Raw genomic sequence first — 17,381 nt, 5'->3', positions numbered from 1 at the left:
GCCGAAGGACCTTTAGCAGAGGGAAAAATCTAAGAAATTTGAATACCAGTTGGATGCTTAGACATTTAACCAACATGCACTTGCAAGCGTGGACGGACTACAAAAGCTCAGGTAGCACATGTGCACCTGCTCCGACTGAAGTTAGCCGGCAATGCTCCATCGCTTCCCCCACTGTAAGGCCACCGCTAAGCACACCACCATCAAGAAATGTGGAGGTGTCGTCGCTAGGCCAAAGCAGTCTTGCAATCACAATATTTTCGTGCAGAAACACTGAATCTAGGCCATCAACACCCTCACCATCACCAACCCCTTCTCAGTCCGTCATTTCCAATGCTAGTTCCCCCATATAGAATCATAGAGTTGGAAGGGACCTCCTGGGCCATCTGTTCCAACCCACTGCTCAAAGCAGGATTTGCTAAATCATCCCAGTCAGATGTCGGTCCAGCCTCTGTTTGAAGACTTCCATCGAAGGAGAACTCACCACTTCTCGTGGCAGTCTGTTCCACTCATTGATCACTCTAACTGTCAAAAAGTTTTTTCTAATTTCTAATCTGTGTCTCCTCCCATTCAGTTTCATCCCATTGCTTCTAGTCTTTCCTTGTGCAAATGAGAATAAAGATGATCCTTCTACAATGTGACAGCCCTTTAGATATTTGTAGACAGCTATTAAGTCTCCTCTCAGTCATAAGTTTTGCAAACTAAACATTCCCAAATCCTGCAACCTTTCCTCATAAGACAGGGTTTGCAGACCGTCACCATTCTGGTCGCTCTTTTCTGAACTTGCTCCAGTTTGTTGATGTCTTTTTTAAAATGTGGTGCCCAAAACTGGACACAAAATTCCAGATGAGGTCTGACCAAAGAGGAGTAGAGGGAAATAATGACTTCACGTGATCTAGACTGTATGCTTCTGTTAATACATCCTAGAATTGCATTTGCCTTTTTTGCTGCTGCATCACACAGTTGACTCATATTCAGTCTGTGATCTATTAGTATACCCAAGTCTTTTTCACATGTGCTGTTGCTTAGCCCTATTCCTCCCATTCTGTATATGCTTTTTTATTTTTATTGCCCAGATGTAGTACTTTGCATTTTTCCCTGTTAAAAACTATTCTGTTAGTTGCTGCCCACTTCTCCAGTTTATTTAAATCTTTTTGAATCCTCTCTCTCTTCTCTAGTATTAGCTATCCCTCCTAGCTTTGTGTCATCAGCAAATTTAATCAGTTTACCCTCAATTTCTTCATCTAAATCGTTGATAAAGATGTTGAACAATACAGGGCCCAGGACAGAGCCCTGTGGTACCCCACTTGAGACATTCTTCCAACTGGATGTGCAGCCATTTACGACCACTCTTTGGGTCCGATCACTAAGCCAGTTATGAATCCACCTAACAGTTGCCTTGTCCATTCCATACTTAGTCATTTTTTCAATAAGGATTGTATGAGATACTTTGTCAAATGCTTTGCTGAAGTCAAGATATACTATATCTACAGCATTTCCTTGATCCACCCAATCAGTGATTCCATCATAGAAGGAAATTAAGTTAGTCTGACATGACTTATTAGTTACAAACCCATGCTGACTCTGTTTAATCACTTCATTCTTATCCAGGTACTGACATACATGTTGTTTAATAATTTGTTCAAAGATCTTTCCTGGTATAGAAGTCAGACTCACCGGCCTATAGTTGCCTGGGTCCACCTTCTTCCCCTTTTTGAAGATAGGAACAACATTCACTCTTCTCCAGTCTTCTGGGACTTCTCCTGCTCTCCAAGAATTTTCAAAGATTATGGAGAGGGGTTCAAAAATTTCTTCTGCTATCTCCTTCAGTACTCTGGACTGTAATTCATCTGGACCTGGAGACTTGAATTCATTTAGATTAGCTAAGTGTTTCCTCACTATCTTTCTGTTTATATATATATATATCCTGGATTCTTCTATTCCCTTAATTGGACGGTGAAGAACAGTTGATGTTACATTTCCTTTCTGAGAGAAAACAGATGCAAAATAGGAATTTAAAAGTTCGTCCTTCTCAACATCCTGTCTTACCATTTCATCATTTTCATCCTGTAAAAATCCTATAGCATCTTTGACTTTTCTTTTACTTTTGACATATCCCCAAAATCCTTTATTATTGCTTTTGACATCTCTTGCAAGCCTCAATTCATTGTCAGCTTTAGTAATCTGATTTGTGCCCTGCAGGTTCTGCAGACATCATTATATTCTTCTTTAGATATGCCTCCCTCTTTCTATTTTATAAACATTTCTTTCTTCCTTTTAGCATGTGCTTAGGTTCTGTGTTCATCCATCCTGGTTTCCTTAAATGCTTCCTATTCTTCCCTCTTTTCGGAATTGTTAACAATTGTGCTTTGAGAATTTCATTTTTCAAGATTTCCCATCCTTCCTGGACATTTTTGTCTTTAAGGATATCCAGCCATTGGATCGCTCCAATTCACTTTCTGAATCCCTTAAAATCTGCCTTTCTGAAATCTAAACTTGAAGTCTGAGTCTTCACAGGTCTTCCTCCTCTAGTTATCCAAAATTCTAAAATAGCATGGTCGCTACCTCCTAGGGACCCAGCCACTTTCACCTCCTCAACCATTTCCTCCCTGTTTATAAGGATTAGATCCAAGGTAGCAGTTCCCCTTGTTTTCTCCCCTACCTTTTGGAAGATAAAGTTGTCAGCAAGAGAGGATAAGAATTTCCTTGACCTGTTAGTTTTGCCTGAGAGAGATTCCCAACAAATGTCTGGATAGTTGAAATCTCCCATGACAACTATGTCATATTTTTTGGAGAACTTGGCCATTTGATGGATAAAGAGTTCATCCATATCTTCAGCTTGCATAGGTGGCCTGTAGTAAATGCCTACAATGGTGTCCTTTCTATTGTTCTGTCCTTGTATTCTTACCCAAACAGTTTCCACAGAACTCCCAGTCTCTGCAGCTCCAATCTCTGTGCAAATATATGCAGCTCTCTAGTCCAGCTCACCCTAGCAGACACTCTGAGTAGGACAAGAAAGTACTCATCCTCTCATCCGCGTACACTGGCTTTGGACGCACACATTGCTAAACTGATCTCATTAGAGATGAGGCCCTTCCATTTGGTAGCAAACAAAGCTTTCCAAGAGCTCATGGTCTACGCTGTCCCACGCTATGACCTACCCAGTCGGCACTTCTTTTCTCGAAAAGCCATCTCTGCCCTCCACCGGCATGTGAAAGACTGCATAGTCCATGCACTAAAACAGTCAGTGAGTGGAAAGGTGCACCTCACAACAGATGCATGGACCACTTCAATAAAGGAGGAACAACGAGTATATATAGCCAAAAGTACAGAGAAAAATTGTATTTATCAAAAGTTATACTTTAATAAATATATGTAATACAAACATCATATATTAACAAACATGCATGGGCATACATCAATGCCATGTGACTCCATGGGTCAATATAATGACCAGGAAAAGCGGGACCCAAAATTTAAATAACACATGCAGCATTCAAAAAAGGATCATATAGAAGGTTAAAGGTTGCTTAGAGACACATGTTATCCAGCGATAGGGATTAAACAGTACTGACTTCCCCAAAGCATACAATTCCTATACCGCTAGGTAAACAACCTCCCATAGACACTAATTAGCGCCTTTACAAGTGTATAATCAAGTGCACAGTAAAGGAGAGATTTATAAGAGAATTGGTACAAAATAATTACCCATAGTGGTGTGTATAAAGTCCCGTCTAGACCTTGGTCATATGCCCCGACGCGCGTTTCGCTTACACAAGGTGTCACGCCCCCTGAGGAAACAGTTGGCAGTAGGCCTTCGACCCTCCTCCTCCAGAAGCGAAAACTCGTCGACAGTGCAGTCGCACGAGCACTTAATCCACATCTGTCAGTGTTGAACACGAGGTGTTCCACTATCGAACAGCTAGTGCTAAGCGGCAGCAGGCTGTTTTAAAAATGATGTCTTTGGGCGACAGTAGACACACACAGGAGGTACTGGCCGACTAATTGCATTGACAAACTGAGTCATGGCTGGGCAGTCTACATCTTGAGCCAGGCAAGGTAGTCAGTGATAATGGGTGGAATTTTGTGGCAACCATAGCCATTTCAAAACTCACACACATACCTTGCTTGGCTCACTCCTTGAACTTGCTGGTGCAGTGCTTCCTAAATAATTATCCGAAGTTAACAGCCCTGCTCCATAAGGTGCGTAGACTGTGCTCGCACATCCGTCACTCAAACGTCCACTCCAGTCATATGCAGAAGCTGCAGCGATCACTCAACCTCCCCAAGCACCGCCTAATCATAGTCGCTGCTACAAGATGGAACTCCACCCTGCACATGGTTGAGAGGCTGTGCGAACAGAGGCAGGCTGTAATGCATTTGTGGGAGGATATACGGGCAGGCAGTTTGAGGGCATACATGGAATTGTCGGGTGTGCAGTGGTCAAAGCTGAAAGACCTCTGTAAAGTCCTTCAGTATTTTGAGGAATGCACACGGCTGGTAAGTGCAGACAATGCCATTATAAGCATGAGCATACCACTTATGCGTCTGCTCATGCAAACTTTGACGCACATTAAGGAACAGGCGTCTGCAGCTGAGGAGCAACAGGAGGAGGAGGAGGAGGAAAGCCTTGATGATAGTCAGCCATTGTCTGGTCAGGGAACTGGCATGGACGAGGTGGAGGAAGATGAGGAGGAGGATGAGGGGATGATTATTTTGGGGAGGAGGATGCTTCTCAGGGGGCAAGAGAACATGTGGGCGTGCCAAGGTCAGGTACAGGGTTTGTGCGTGACTGGAGGGATGTGGATTTGCCAGAAAGTGCTCCTCCACCCACCACTGGCAGTGCAGCGTTGACACCTGGAACATTGGCCCACATGTGTGACTATGCCTTGCGGATCCTAAAAAGGGACCCCCGCATTGCCAAAATGATGAGGGATGACGACTACTGGTTGGCCAGCATCCTCAATCCACGCTATAAAGGCAAATTACACAACATCATGCCACAGGAGAACCTAGAGCTAATATTGGCTAACAAACAAGCAACTCTGGTAAACAGGTTGTTTGAGGCATTCCCAGCACACAGCAGCGAAGCTGGTTCTCCCACGAGCCGTAGTGAGCAAAATGGAAGAGGTGTTCGTGGTGCACACAGCCGAACTGGCATTGGAGACAGGGGTTTCCTGACCATGTTGTGGTCTGATTTCTCAAGTCCCACGCACACGACAGCTAATACAGAATCGATTGGAAGTGACAGGAGACAGCAGTTGTCAACTATGGTTACAAACTACTTTTCCTCCCATATCGAGGTTCTCCCTCACAGGTCATTCCCCTTTGATTATTGGGCCTAAAAACTGGACACCTGGCCTGAATTGGCACAATATACCTTACAGGAGCTCGCTTGCCCTGCTGCTAGTGTGCTATCTAAAAGAGTCTTCAGTGCTGCTGGATCAATCCTGACAGAAAAAAGGACCCGTCTGTCAACCCAAAATGTTGATGATCTAACCTTCATTAAAATGAACCATGCATGGGTTTCCAAAGATTATGTCCCACCCTCCCCTGATAACACATAGGTTGCCAGAAAAAAGGCTCGTTTTGTCTTCCTCTTCCTCTGACTTCTCCAATTCCTCCATTTGCAGCAGCTGAAAGTCCAGCCTACACATTAACATATGCCATTTTTTAAACCACCCTAAATGGGCTGCCCCCCCCGCCCCAGGCCCGGGAGAAACACCTGCCGCACCCGGGCAAGTGCTGTTGCCCTGAACAGGTGTGTGGGCCCACCCTTGGGCGACGGCACTGGCACAGGGCCTCTCATAGTACAATGAAGTGTCTCAGATGGTGGGGGGCACACTCGCTGTCAGACACACTGGCGTACTATGATGGACCCTGTGCCAGTACCAGCGCCCATGAGTGAGTCCCCCCGCTTGCTCAGGGACACAGCACTTGCAATACTTACCTCTCCCTGCTCCACCGCTGTGTAGTCTGGCCAGTTAAATCCGTCACAGGGACGGCCACTACAAATTTGGTGTACTGATCAATGATGGTTAAGATGTAGTTATGTCCTGTCCTGCTAGCCTCTACCTTCAGATTACCAGTGGCTACCATTTTTAATGGACGTCAGCTCCCAATCGGATGCAGTGGTGCTTTATGGTCACCTTTCACATTTTTCATATTCACAGATGTGTGACATTCCTGCCACCATTTTTCAATGTCTCCTCTCATGGCAATCCAATAGAATCCCCTATGGCCTGTGGCTTGTGTGTTTTGCACTCCAAAGTGACCAGACAGATCATGATAGGCAGTGAGGACCATGTCTACAGCTCTCCCTGTGATCACAATTTGATGGAGATGAGTTACAGTGATGGGATCGACGCTACTGCGATACAGCAACCCTTTCTTCACTAATTTGCGTTTTAGCTGTATCCACAGTTAAAATTATTGAGGGTCAGCTTCGCCTCTGCGACTTCTCTCGGTAGGTTTTCCCGTGATTACTAATTCAAAAACATCTAAAATCAGTCGACTTTACGTATGTACTTTTATCCATCTAGCTTTCTCTAGTGGAGAGTCTGGACTGGCTGACTGACACTGAAATATAAACGAAGATTTCAAAGTACTCCAACACTGTATACTGGTGTACGTTTCGATTACATTTCCCTTTTTTCTCATTATTATATTCGGGTGTAATCCATACTGAGCCAGTGAGAGTCTGTTTCTGACTCTGGAAATATCTACTGAGATTTACAATTACCCCAACACTGTATGCAGCTGTACGCTTCTGATCCATTACTGCTTTTTATATTGTGTAATCCATACTGACCCTGAGAGCACCTGTGTCTGCCTTCTGAAAAAAATAAGGAGATTAATAATGTTTAAGCAATACTATATGTACCTTGTATCTGGTGATACAGTAACCTTTGTATACTTTTTATATTCTTGGCTAATGCACACTGGGACTGAGAGCATCTGTGTCTACCTCATGAAATGTCTATGGAGATTTAGAATGTTGAAACTATACTATATATACCTTGTATCTGGTCATACTGTACCCTTTTTCAACTTGTGACATTATTGTCAAATCCATACTGAGCGTGTGAGCATATGTGTCTGCCTCCTGAAATACATATTAAAACAGTGAGGGTGATAAACTTAATAAATTTAATACTTAATAGAGCACTATAATGAAATATAATAAAATAAAATCCAAGTTGGAACACCCCTCTGAAACTATGGATGGCAGACCATCTGGAGAGAGTGACTATACACACTGAATATGGGGGGAAAAAACCGGCAAGGTGGCAGGTGAAAATGTTAAGGGTTAATACTAAAATCAGAGTTGAAGTTTCGTTTTATCCATTCAATGTAAGGTTTCGTTTCTCCGTTTTTGTTGTTGTAAGATAAATTTTTATAATTGGCATGGCCTGTCATGAAACCAGACTGTTTCCATCAGGTGCAAGATAAGGGGCTGGGGGGGGGGAGTGTATTGCTCTGAATATGCCATTATACTACTTTCTATTTGGATACGGACTTATATGTAGTTTCCGGTTTTCTTGCAATATTATTGGCTTATAAAGTGAAATGATGCTATTGGTACTTGAGAACCTTGCATAATTAAGCAAAAGATTATAAAAGATGTGACTAAAATAAAGGGGCTTAGTGATCTGCCTCGATCCTCCCATACAGAGACCCCGTCTCCGTGTGGTCATTTGAGTTGCTAGCAACACTGGAATAATTTGGAAATCACTGGCTCAACCGTGAAGGGTTAATTTAACTCTCTCCTTATCAGCTTGGCGCGCAACGTGGGGCCCCTGAATAGGGACGCCTCTGCCCCCCCCCGGAGGACAACAAGACAAAGGACTCTCGGAGCGGACACAGGTGCTGGAAAATTGGGACTGATCACCCCCCACAATCACGGTAAGTTGGCAGTTATACTGTTCAGACTGACCGTTGGTGTGGTTTTCCTGTGCTTGTTGCTGCAAAGAGGATCTGAGGTTTGTCCCCGTGGTGGGGTGATTCATGGGTGGAATCATATAGAGGTGTAGTCCCGTTGGGGGCCCAGTGCTCGAACCGTACCTCATAAGGGACAGACACCCCGGATTGACCAGTGATTGTGGCTCTCTTTATAGTCAAAATATCCTGAATTCCTGAATTCACTGTTAGTAATCAGGGTGGTCATGTGATCGAAGATGGGTAGGATACGTAACTCAGGTATATATAGATATATATATATCTATATATAACCAGAGGTGTCCGGAGGGAGAGTCTGAGACGCCCTCCTCCTTTCACTGAGTACCACGAATTTTGGGCAAGCCCAGAGGGGGATTATTGACCCGGTGGAACAAACTGAGACGGCCGCTCCAGTATTGTGCACAATTGAAGTAAGGGTATTTAGCTGTAAATGAGAGAATCTGTGGAAGGAAAAGAAGAATTTTGTGGCTTGGCACATGTATAATACAAAATAAAATTGTGGTACCGTGTTAGCCAGAAAAATAGATGTAATTATTCAAGGTGTGATACCTTTATTGGCTAACCAGAGAAATTATATTTGCAAGCAAGCTTTCAGGGCTCAGGCGGCCCCTTCATCAGGCTAGATTACAAGTGAATCACTGAGAAAAGATGGCAACATTTAAATAGGAATTACAACAGGACATGAGATGATGCTAGCTATAGACATCAAGGAAATCAAATTAAGGTTTTTGTTACACATGCAGATGAGGACCAAGTGTTCTATTAGAGATCTGAAGACCTTCTTGTGGAGGTGTGAACTGTGTCCATGTAATGAGTCATGAACCCAGGTGTCAAATTCAGTCCTATTGTTAGCGATTGGAACATATTTATAAATTTAAACTCCCAAATCTTCCTTTCTCTGTCACTATTAAAAAAAAAATGAAAAATGACCTTTCAATATTAGGACTTTTAGATCTGCCAAGCTGTGTCCAGGTCTAGAGAAGTGTATCCCTACAGGTGTGTCCAGCTCAGTCTTTATCGTATGTCTGTGCAGATTCATCCTTGTTTGTAGCTTTTGCTTAGTTTCCCTGATGTATGTCCCTGCATTGCACCTTGTACACTGTGTCATGTACACGACATTGAAGGATGGACATGAGAAAGAGTCCATGATCTTATAGTCCTGATTTGTGTTGGGTATGGGGACTTTATCTGTTGGTGATATGTGGGGGCAGGTCTTGCATTTCTTACTGTTACAGGGACTGTGCCTGTCTCTGAAGGTGATGTGAGGGTACTTCTTCTGACAAGGATATTCCTTAGGTTGGGAGGCTGTTTGTAGGAGAGAAGTGGCAGTTCCGGGAATATTGCTTTCAGTCTGTGGTGTCTGTGGAATATGGGTTGGAGGTCTGCGATGTTTTTCTGAGTTATTATTATTATTATTTATTGTTATAGCGACATTTATTCCATGGCGCTTTACATGTGAGGAGGGGTATACATAATAAAAACAAGTACAATAATGTTAACAATACAAGTCATAACTGGTACAGGAGGAGAGAGGACCCTGCCCGCGAAGGCTCACAATCTACAGTACAAGGGATGGGTGAGAATACAGTAGGCGAGGGTAGAGCTGGTCGTGCAGCGGTTTGGTTGGTCGGTGGTTACTGCAGGTTGTAGGCTTGTCGGAAGAGGTGGGTCTTCAGGCTCTTTTTGAAGGTTTCGATGGTAGGTGAGAGTCTGATTTGTTGTGGTAGAGAGTTCCAGAGTAGGGTGATGCGCGAGAGAAATCTTGTATGCGATTGTGGGAAGAGGAGATAAGAGGGGAGTAGAGAAGGAGATCTTGTGAGGATCGGAGGTTGCGTGCAGGAAAGTACCGGGAGACAAGGTCACAGATGTATGGAGGAGACAGGTTGTGGATGGCTTTGTATGTCATGGTTAGGGTTTTGAACTGGAGTCTTTGGGTAATGGGGAGCCAGTGAAGGGATTGACAGAGGGGAGAAGCTGGGGAATAGCAGGGGGACAGGTGGATTAGTCGGGCAGCAGAGTTTAGAATAGATTGGAGGGGTGCGAGAGTGTTTGAGGGGAGGCCACAGAGCAGGAGGTTGCAGTAGTCAAAGCGAGAGATGATGAGGGCATGGACTAGGGTTTTTGCAGATTCTAGGTTGAGGAATGAACGGATTCGTGAAATATTTTTGAGTTGAAGTCGGCAGGAAGTGGAAAGGGCTTGGATATGTGGTTTGAAGGAGAGATCAGCGTCAAGGATTACTCCGAGGCAGCGAGCTTGTGGGACTGGGGAGAGTGGGCAGCCATTTACTGTAATGGATAGGTTCGTTGGGGGGGGTCACGTGAGATGGGGGAAAGATGATGAATTCTGTTTTGTCCATGTTAAGTTTCAGAAATCTAGCGGAGAAGAAGGATGTAATAGCAGTCAGACATTGAGGGATTCTGGTTAGTAGGGAGGTGATATCTGGTCCAGAGATGTAGATCTGTGTGTCATCAGCATAGAGGTGATACTGAAAGCCATGAGATTCTATGAGCTGTCCCAAGCCGAAGGTATAGATGGAGAAGAGCAGGGGTCCAAGGACTGAACCTTGCGGGACTCCGACGGATAGGGGGCGAGGTGAGGAGAGAGAGCAGAGGTCTCTGAGGTGAGGAGGTGGTGTGTGAGTGGGAGACGCTGAATGTCCGGTCTGTTAGGTATGATGAGATCCAGGATAGGGCCAAGTCTGTGATGCCAAGAGATGAGAGGGTCTGTAGTAATAGGGAATGGTCCACTGTGTCAAAGGCAGCCGACAGGTCCAGGTGTAGGAGGACAGAGTAGTGTCGCTTGCTCTTGGCGGTTAAGAGGTCATTGGTGACCTTAGTAAGGGCAGTTTTAGTGGAGTGGTGTGACCGGAAGCCAGATTGTAAGCGGTCGAAGAAGGAGCAAGAAGAGAGATGGGAGGACAGTTCAAGGTAGACGTGTTGTTCCAGTAGCTTGGAGGCATAGGGGAGAAGTGATATAGGGCGATAGCTGGATACAGAGGATGGGTCAAGAGAGGGCTTTTTGAGGATAGGCGTGATAGTAGTTGTAGTTTTCTATCCTCATTGTCTGAACAGATCTGAATGTACCTTAGAGCTTGACTGTAGGTTCTAGAAAATGGATTTGGGATTTTGAAGAGTTGAGGGTGAGTTTGATGTTTGGGTGGAACTTGTTGCACATGAATTGTGTGACGAAGGTGTTAGGAAGAACAGAGGAAGTGAATTCTGTTTTTATTGCTATGTGGAAAAAGGAAAATTGTCTAACACTGTGAAAAAGACAGAAAGTGTTGTGGTACAGGAGAGAATTAAGAATGTGATTAACGGAGACGACACTGAGATCGAGGTTAATGTGTCAGGGAAATAGTTAAAAGTGATGATTTGAAAAAAAAAAAAAAGAGCAAGCTAACAGCTGCAGCTGCTTCAGTACCCCCTCCCATCTTAGCCCACACCATATCCCCCTTCGCCCCCACTGCAGCTGCGAGTGCACAGCCAATCTCTTATCACTGGAGCACACAGCAAACTCTGCCCCCCCCCTCAGACTTCAGCTACTGGGAATCCTGCTCCTCAGCCCCTCCCTGCTAATTCTGGTGATGCGCCAGACTCAAGCACTATCAGAGATTGTCATTCCCCTGCTGTTTTGATCGGAGTAGATGGTAGACCCAATTAATATACTTTTATAAACCCTATTTCTGTGGGACCCTTCCCCGAAGTTACTGCCCAGTTTGTAATCTCTCCCACATGCCCTGTAAATTTACTAGGGAGAGATTTATTATCGCAGTTCCGCTCCTGAATACAATTCCAAGATGATGGTCAGATTTTTTTTTTTTTTTTTGTTATATAATCCCTATGTAGATGAAGACAGTGAGAAAATCTGTATTTTGCATGCCCTTCCTACAGTTATGATGGCCCTGATAGGCCCAGATCCACCCCCAATATTGCCTGAGGATCAATGACTCACCCCATACCTCTCAGATACTATCTAAACTCCTGTCAAAAGGGCCAAATGATATAGGGAAAATGCCTGTAGAACCAGTAAAAGTGTTTCTCAAACCTGGTGCCTAATCCTCATACTTTTTTTGTCCCAAATACCCCAGGATGCTGCTTGGTTTACAGTTATTGATCTTACCAATGCCTTCTTTAGCATTCCGTTATACCCAGACTGACAGTTTCTATTTGTATTCACTTAACTGTCCATATTAACTGTCGTCCCTGCTATGTCACAAGGGGCCCAAAACAGTCCCAACCAGTTTGCAAAAAAAATATTAGCAGGTGTCTTTTGCCATTTCTGCCACTGTTAGCCTCCTTAAGTATCTGGCAGCACTGAACTGTCGGGTTTCGGCCTCGAGACTTCAGTTCTGCCTTGGTCAAGTGATATTCTTGGGTCACTGTCTCCTTCAGGGTGCCAGACACCTCGCAGAAGAAAGAGAAAAATAGCTGTCAGCTCCCTTCCTTTCCCAAAAGATGAAACTGAACTCCAGCGTTTTCTTGGACTATGCACTTATTGTTGTCAGTGGATACCGGATGCATCCCGCATAATGCAACCCCTTTACAACGCCTTGAAAGACGGTATAATGAACTATAAGGAAAGATGGCAGTGATGAGGATTACTTCCAATATGATTGTTCCCAACTTTTGACTGAAGAAACAGCTACTCCACCAAATGTCAGTGAGAACCCACTCCCAAATCCTGATCTAGTGTTATACACGGACGGTTCAAGATATGCTGACGAGTTTGGTAGATTCCACACGGGATATGCTGTTACCACAGAGGACACTGTAGTGCACGCAGCTGCACTCCCGCCCTCACAGTCAGCACAAGAAGCAGAACTTCAGGCTCTGTCTACTGCATGTACTTTGGCCAAGAACAGACGGGCTAATATATACACGGACTCACGGTATGCATTTGGTATTGCTCACGATTTTGGGGCTCTATGGGCCAATCGAGGGTTTATTACTACTGCCGGAACCCCAGTGAAAAATGCTGAAGCTGTTAAAGCCCTCATGGACTCGATCAAATTACCTACTCAGGTGGCTATTATCAAAGTTAAGGCGCACGGTCCTAGGAACAGTCCACAGACTGTTGGCAACACATTTGCGGATATGCAAGCAAAAGCCGCCGCTCTCTTATCCGTTGAACCAACCATACCAGCTATGGTGACCACACGCTCTCAGCGTAAACAGTTACAAGAAGCATTGACCCTACAAGAACCTGATGATCTACAACAGACTGAAGTTTTCTGTCGGACCCCGCTAGACCGCTTAATGACGATGTAGAGAATGTCTCCAAAGGAAGAGGTGAAGCAATGGAAGACTGATGGGGCACGAATGGATAATGGTCTCTGGAAAAAGTACCAATTTGTGTGTCTCCCTATGCGGATGTACCCTGCTATTGCCATATGGGCACATGGACCTACACATCGAGGAAAGAATCAGGCCCTCGCACTGGTGCAAAAATTCTACTGGGCCCCGGTTCTCCAGTTGGCCGGAAGCATTCCCTGTTACCAACATGACTGTAAAGACCACATCGAAGAAACTGGTGATGGAAGTTATATGCAGATATGGGGTTCCAGAAGTTGTTGAAAGTGATCAAGGCCTGGCCTTTTCGTCTCATGTGTACCAAGAAGTTCTGACAATGCTTGCATCCACTGTAGCCCTCCATACTCCGTACCACCCACAATCCAGTGGGAAAGTTGAGAGGTTGAATGGCACACTGAGGGGACAATTGACCAAAATGATGCAGGAGACTACGGCTCCATGGCCGGAGCTCCTACCCATTGTACTATACCACATTCGTACTACCCCTATTACAAAATATGGCCTGTCCCCATATGAGATATTGTTTGGTACTAGGCCCCCAGTTGCAAATTTCCAGCCTCAGCAGTTATCAGAAGAGACTGACCGTGTTGTTCAATATGTTATTCTGCTTAGTAAAAATCTTGCTAACACCTATGTTCTAGTTTTCTTTTCCTTTCCAGATTCAGCAGAAACCGATACTTGTTATAACCTGAAGCCTGGTGATTTGGTAGTCGTGATAAGGCATGTCAGGAAGCACGGACTAGAACCCTTGTATGACGGTCCCTATCAAGTTCTCCTCATCACCCAACAAGCCAATAGCAAATGAAGGGGCATAATGTTTTGGTTTTCCGTATTTTTCATATTATTATTATTGGTAGAAGTTAAAAGTTAAAGTTAGAAGATATTCAATGACTCAGAGATTAATACGTTAAAGATAATGATCGTAATAAGGACAGTTGGTTGTTCAGACACCTTCTCCTTTTTCAATTCAGTCAATTGATTTAAGGGAATTGGGGGCTGAATAGCTGGGATCTTACAAAGCTTGCTACACATTGCTGCCTGTATCCTTGTTGTATATGTGATACTAAAACTTGTTCTTTGGTGTATTTCTGTATGTATTAGGAAATTCTGCACTAAGACAGCTAATGATGATACCAAAGATGTCGTTGCCTCTGCTTTTCTCTGTACCGATCTCAAAAGGCTACTTGATGAAGATGTTGAAGCCAAGCACATGGCTACCTACAAAAGATCTCCACCACCGTCATCAAAAATTGTTATTCGTGAACTGCAGTATATAGGGGGGATGGGTGCACCGCGACAGCCATGACTGGTAACACGGCATCAGTCATGTGAAGACCAGTACCCCTCAAGCTGTTAGCTTGGGATAGCACCTCTGATGCTGCATATGTGTTATAAAAATTTATCTAGGGGGGAATGTTAAGGGTTAATACTAAAATCAGAGTTGAAGTTTCGTTTTATCCATTCAATGTAAGGTTTCGTTTCTCCGTTTTTGTTGTTGTAAGATAAATTTTTATAATTGGCATGGCCTGTCATGAAACCAGACTGTTTCCATCAGGTGCAAGATAAGGGGCTGGGGGGGGGGAGTGTATTGCTCTGAATATGCCATTATACTACTTTCTATTTAGATACGGACTTATATGTAGTTTCCGGTTTTCTTGCAATATTATTGGCTTATAAAGTGAAATGATGCTATTGGTACTTGAGAACCTTGCATAATTAAGCAAAAGATTATAAAAGATGTGACTAAAATAAAGGGGCTTAGTGATCTGCCTCGATCCTCCCGTACAGAGACCCCGTCTCCGTGTGGTCATTTGAGTTGCTAGCAACACTGGAATAATTTGGAAATCACTGGCTCAACCGTGAAGGGTTAATTTAACTCTCTCCTTATCAAAAATAGATAAGATATATATAGAAATATACAACTATTACCTGTTTATTATTGAGCTTGTTTCTATATTTTTACATGGTTATATATTAAGCTTCATGCTATAACATATTATATTATGATACCGTGTACATGCCTGGTATGTCTTTCTTTTAATTGTTTTATGTGTACACCCATATTTTAATAAAGGGTATTTTAATTATAACTGCACTTTGTTGCATATATCTTATCTATTTTCACCTGCCACCTTGCCGTTTTTTTTCCCCCATATTCAGGGTGTATAGTCACTCCTGAAATACATACGGAGATTTTTGAGTATTTTAAGTATACTATATATACCTTGTATCTGTTGATCCAGTACCCTTTGTGCCCGAAATTCATCCTCCACCAACCACTCAAAGTGCATCATTGACACCTGGAACATTGGGCCACATGTGTGATTATTTCTTGCGGATCTTCTTTTTATATTATGGTGTGATCCATACTGAGCCTGTGAGAGGCTATGTGTTACTGTTGAAATATATATGTAGATCGCCAAATGACCACAACACTGTATACAGCAGTATGCTTGGGATCCATTCCCCTTTTAATGCTTTTTATATTCTTGTGTAATCCATACTGGGCCTCAGAGCATCTGTGTCTGCCTCCTGAAATAAATATGGAGATTTTGAATGTTGAAACTATACTATATATACCTTGTATATGTTGATACCGTACCCATTTTCTACTTTTTAGATTGTTGTCGAATCCATACTGGCCATGACAGCATCTGTGTCTGCCTCCTCAAATATATACGTAGATTTATAATGTTTAAACTACACAATATATCCCTGTTATCTGGTGTTAAAATGAAATGCCACGCAGGACCGGGGGTTACTCAGTACCAAGCCTTTCAGGCTCTTTTAAGGGGGAAGTATGTCACGGTGGTGATTGAGACCCAGTCCGTTGCCCTGGGTGTCCAATAAAGAATATGACAGTTCAGATGAGGGGGAAGATGGTATGATAATTAATTTGGAAAAGGGGGATCGTGACACCACCCGTGGTACTCGGCTATGGCTAGGGTAGCCGACGCTGCAATGCAGATCCTCTGGGCTGGTATTAAAGCAGCCAAGATGATGAAGCTCTCCATGGGTAGAGCTGTATCCCAGGGCAGTTGAGATGGTGTTTGTGAGCCATTGACAGTGAGTGGAGCGTGTGTAGCAGGCGAGTTGTAAAAGACACCAAGGACACACTTGGGTGCACTTTCTGAGTTTTTCCTCAAAAGTTTTGTGCACAAGATGACCAGATTGGTACTGTGTCATCTGAGGGAGGGGTCCGGCAAACTCCAAGGTAGATCAGGAACACCTGTTCAAGACTCCTCCTTGTGTATCCTTTCTAGGCCGTGTCTCTGCGCTGATCTCTCCCTTCCTTCCTTCTGTGCACCTTTGCAAACAGTGTCCTAAGTCGGCAGCCACGGATCACACCAGGCGACGTGGGTCAGGCTCTGGGGTCCTTTATTCCAATTGCTGCCTTTATGAGTATTGAATGTGGCTGTGACTGAGGCACTTAAAGTTACCTCAGCCTCTGTCTTTCTAGCTGAGCCCTGTATTTCTCCACTACCTTAAGGAGCCACCTTCCCCAACGAGGCCTGGTCCTTCCTTCTCCAGAAACGGGCTTCACAGGTGGCTTATTGCACTTCCCGTGCCCCAAGGACCACTTCCTTCCAGTCTATGAGCTTAGACAAGATTTTTCTCTCTTCTCTGACCCTCAGCCCTCTCACAGCAATCCTGCTCTTACTCTGTCCTGTCAATGACTGACAATTCTCTAGAAAGATCCATTTACCTCAGACTAGCTCCACCCATCAATTGTCAGCTTGCTCTCTCTGATTGGATGCCCACAATCACTCCACTACCTAAGCTCCGCCCACTGTACCTACCTTCCACACTAACCCCCAACACCCTTTCCTAGTCAGTCTGGGATGAGGCCATCCTCCCACCGGGTACACCCAGAAAGCACTGACTAACTAGTGTGTGTGTGTTGAGTGCAGGGTTAGGAGTCCTGAGTGGTGATCCCTCCTTACCTGAGGGTGGGATACCACACCTTTGGATGAGGTGCAGTACCTCTGTGGTGACCGGAATCTCAGGGGCGCCATAGTACCCTTTCTCAGCTTTCTATATTGTTGTTTGATCCATACTGTGCCTGACAACGTCTGTGTTTGCCTCCTGAAATGTATACGGAGATTCAGTATGTT

This window comes from Dendrobates tinctorius, unplaced genomic scaffold, assembly GCF_039654945.1.
Source record: "Dendrobates tinctorius isolate UK_male_01 unplaced genomic scaffold, ASM3965494v1 ptg000250l, whole genome shotgun sequence".
Lineage (NCBI taxonomy): Eukaryota > Metazoa > Chordata > Amphibia > Anura > Dendrobatidae > Dendrobates > Dendrobates tinctorius.
This window is presented reverse-complemented; position numbering follows the sequence as displayed.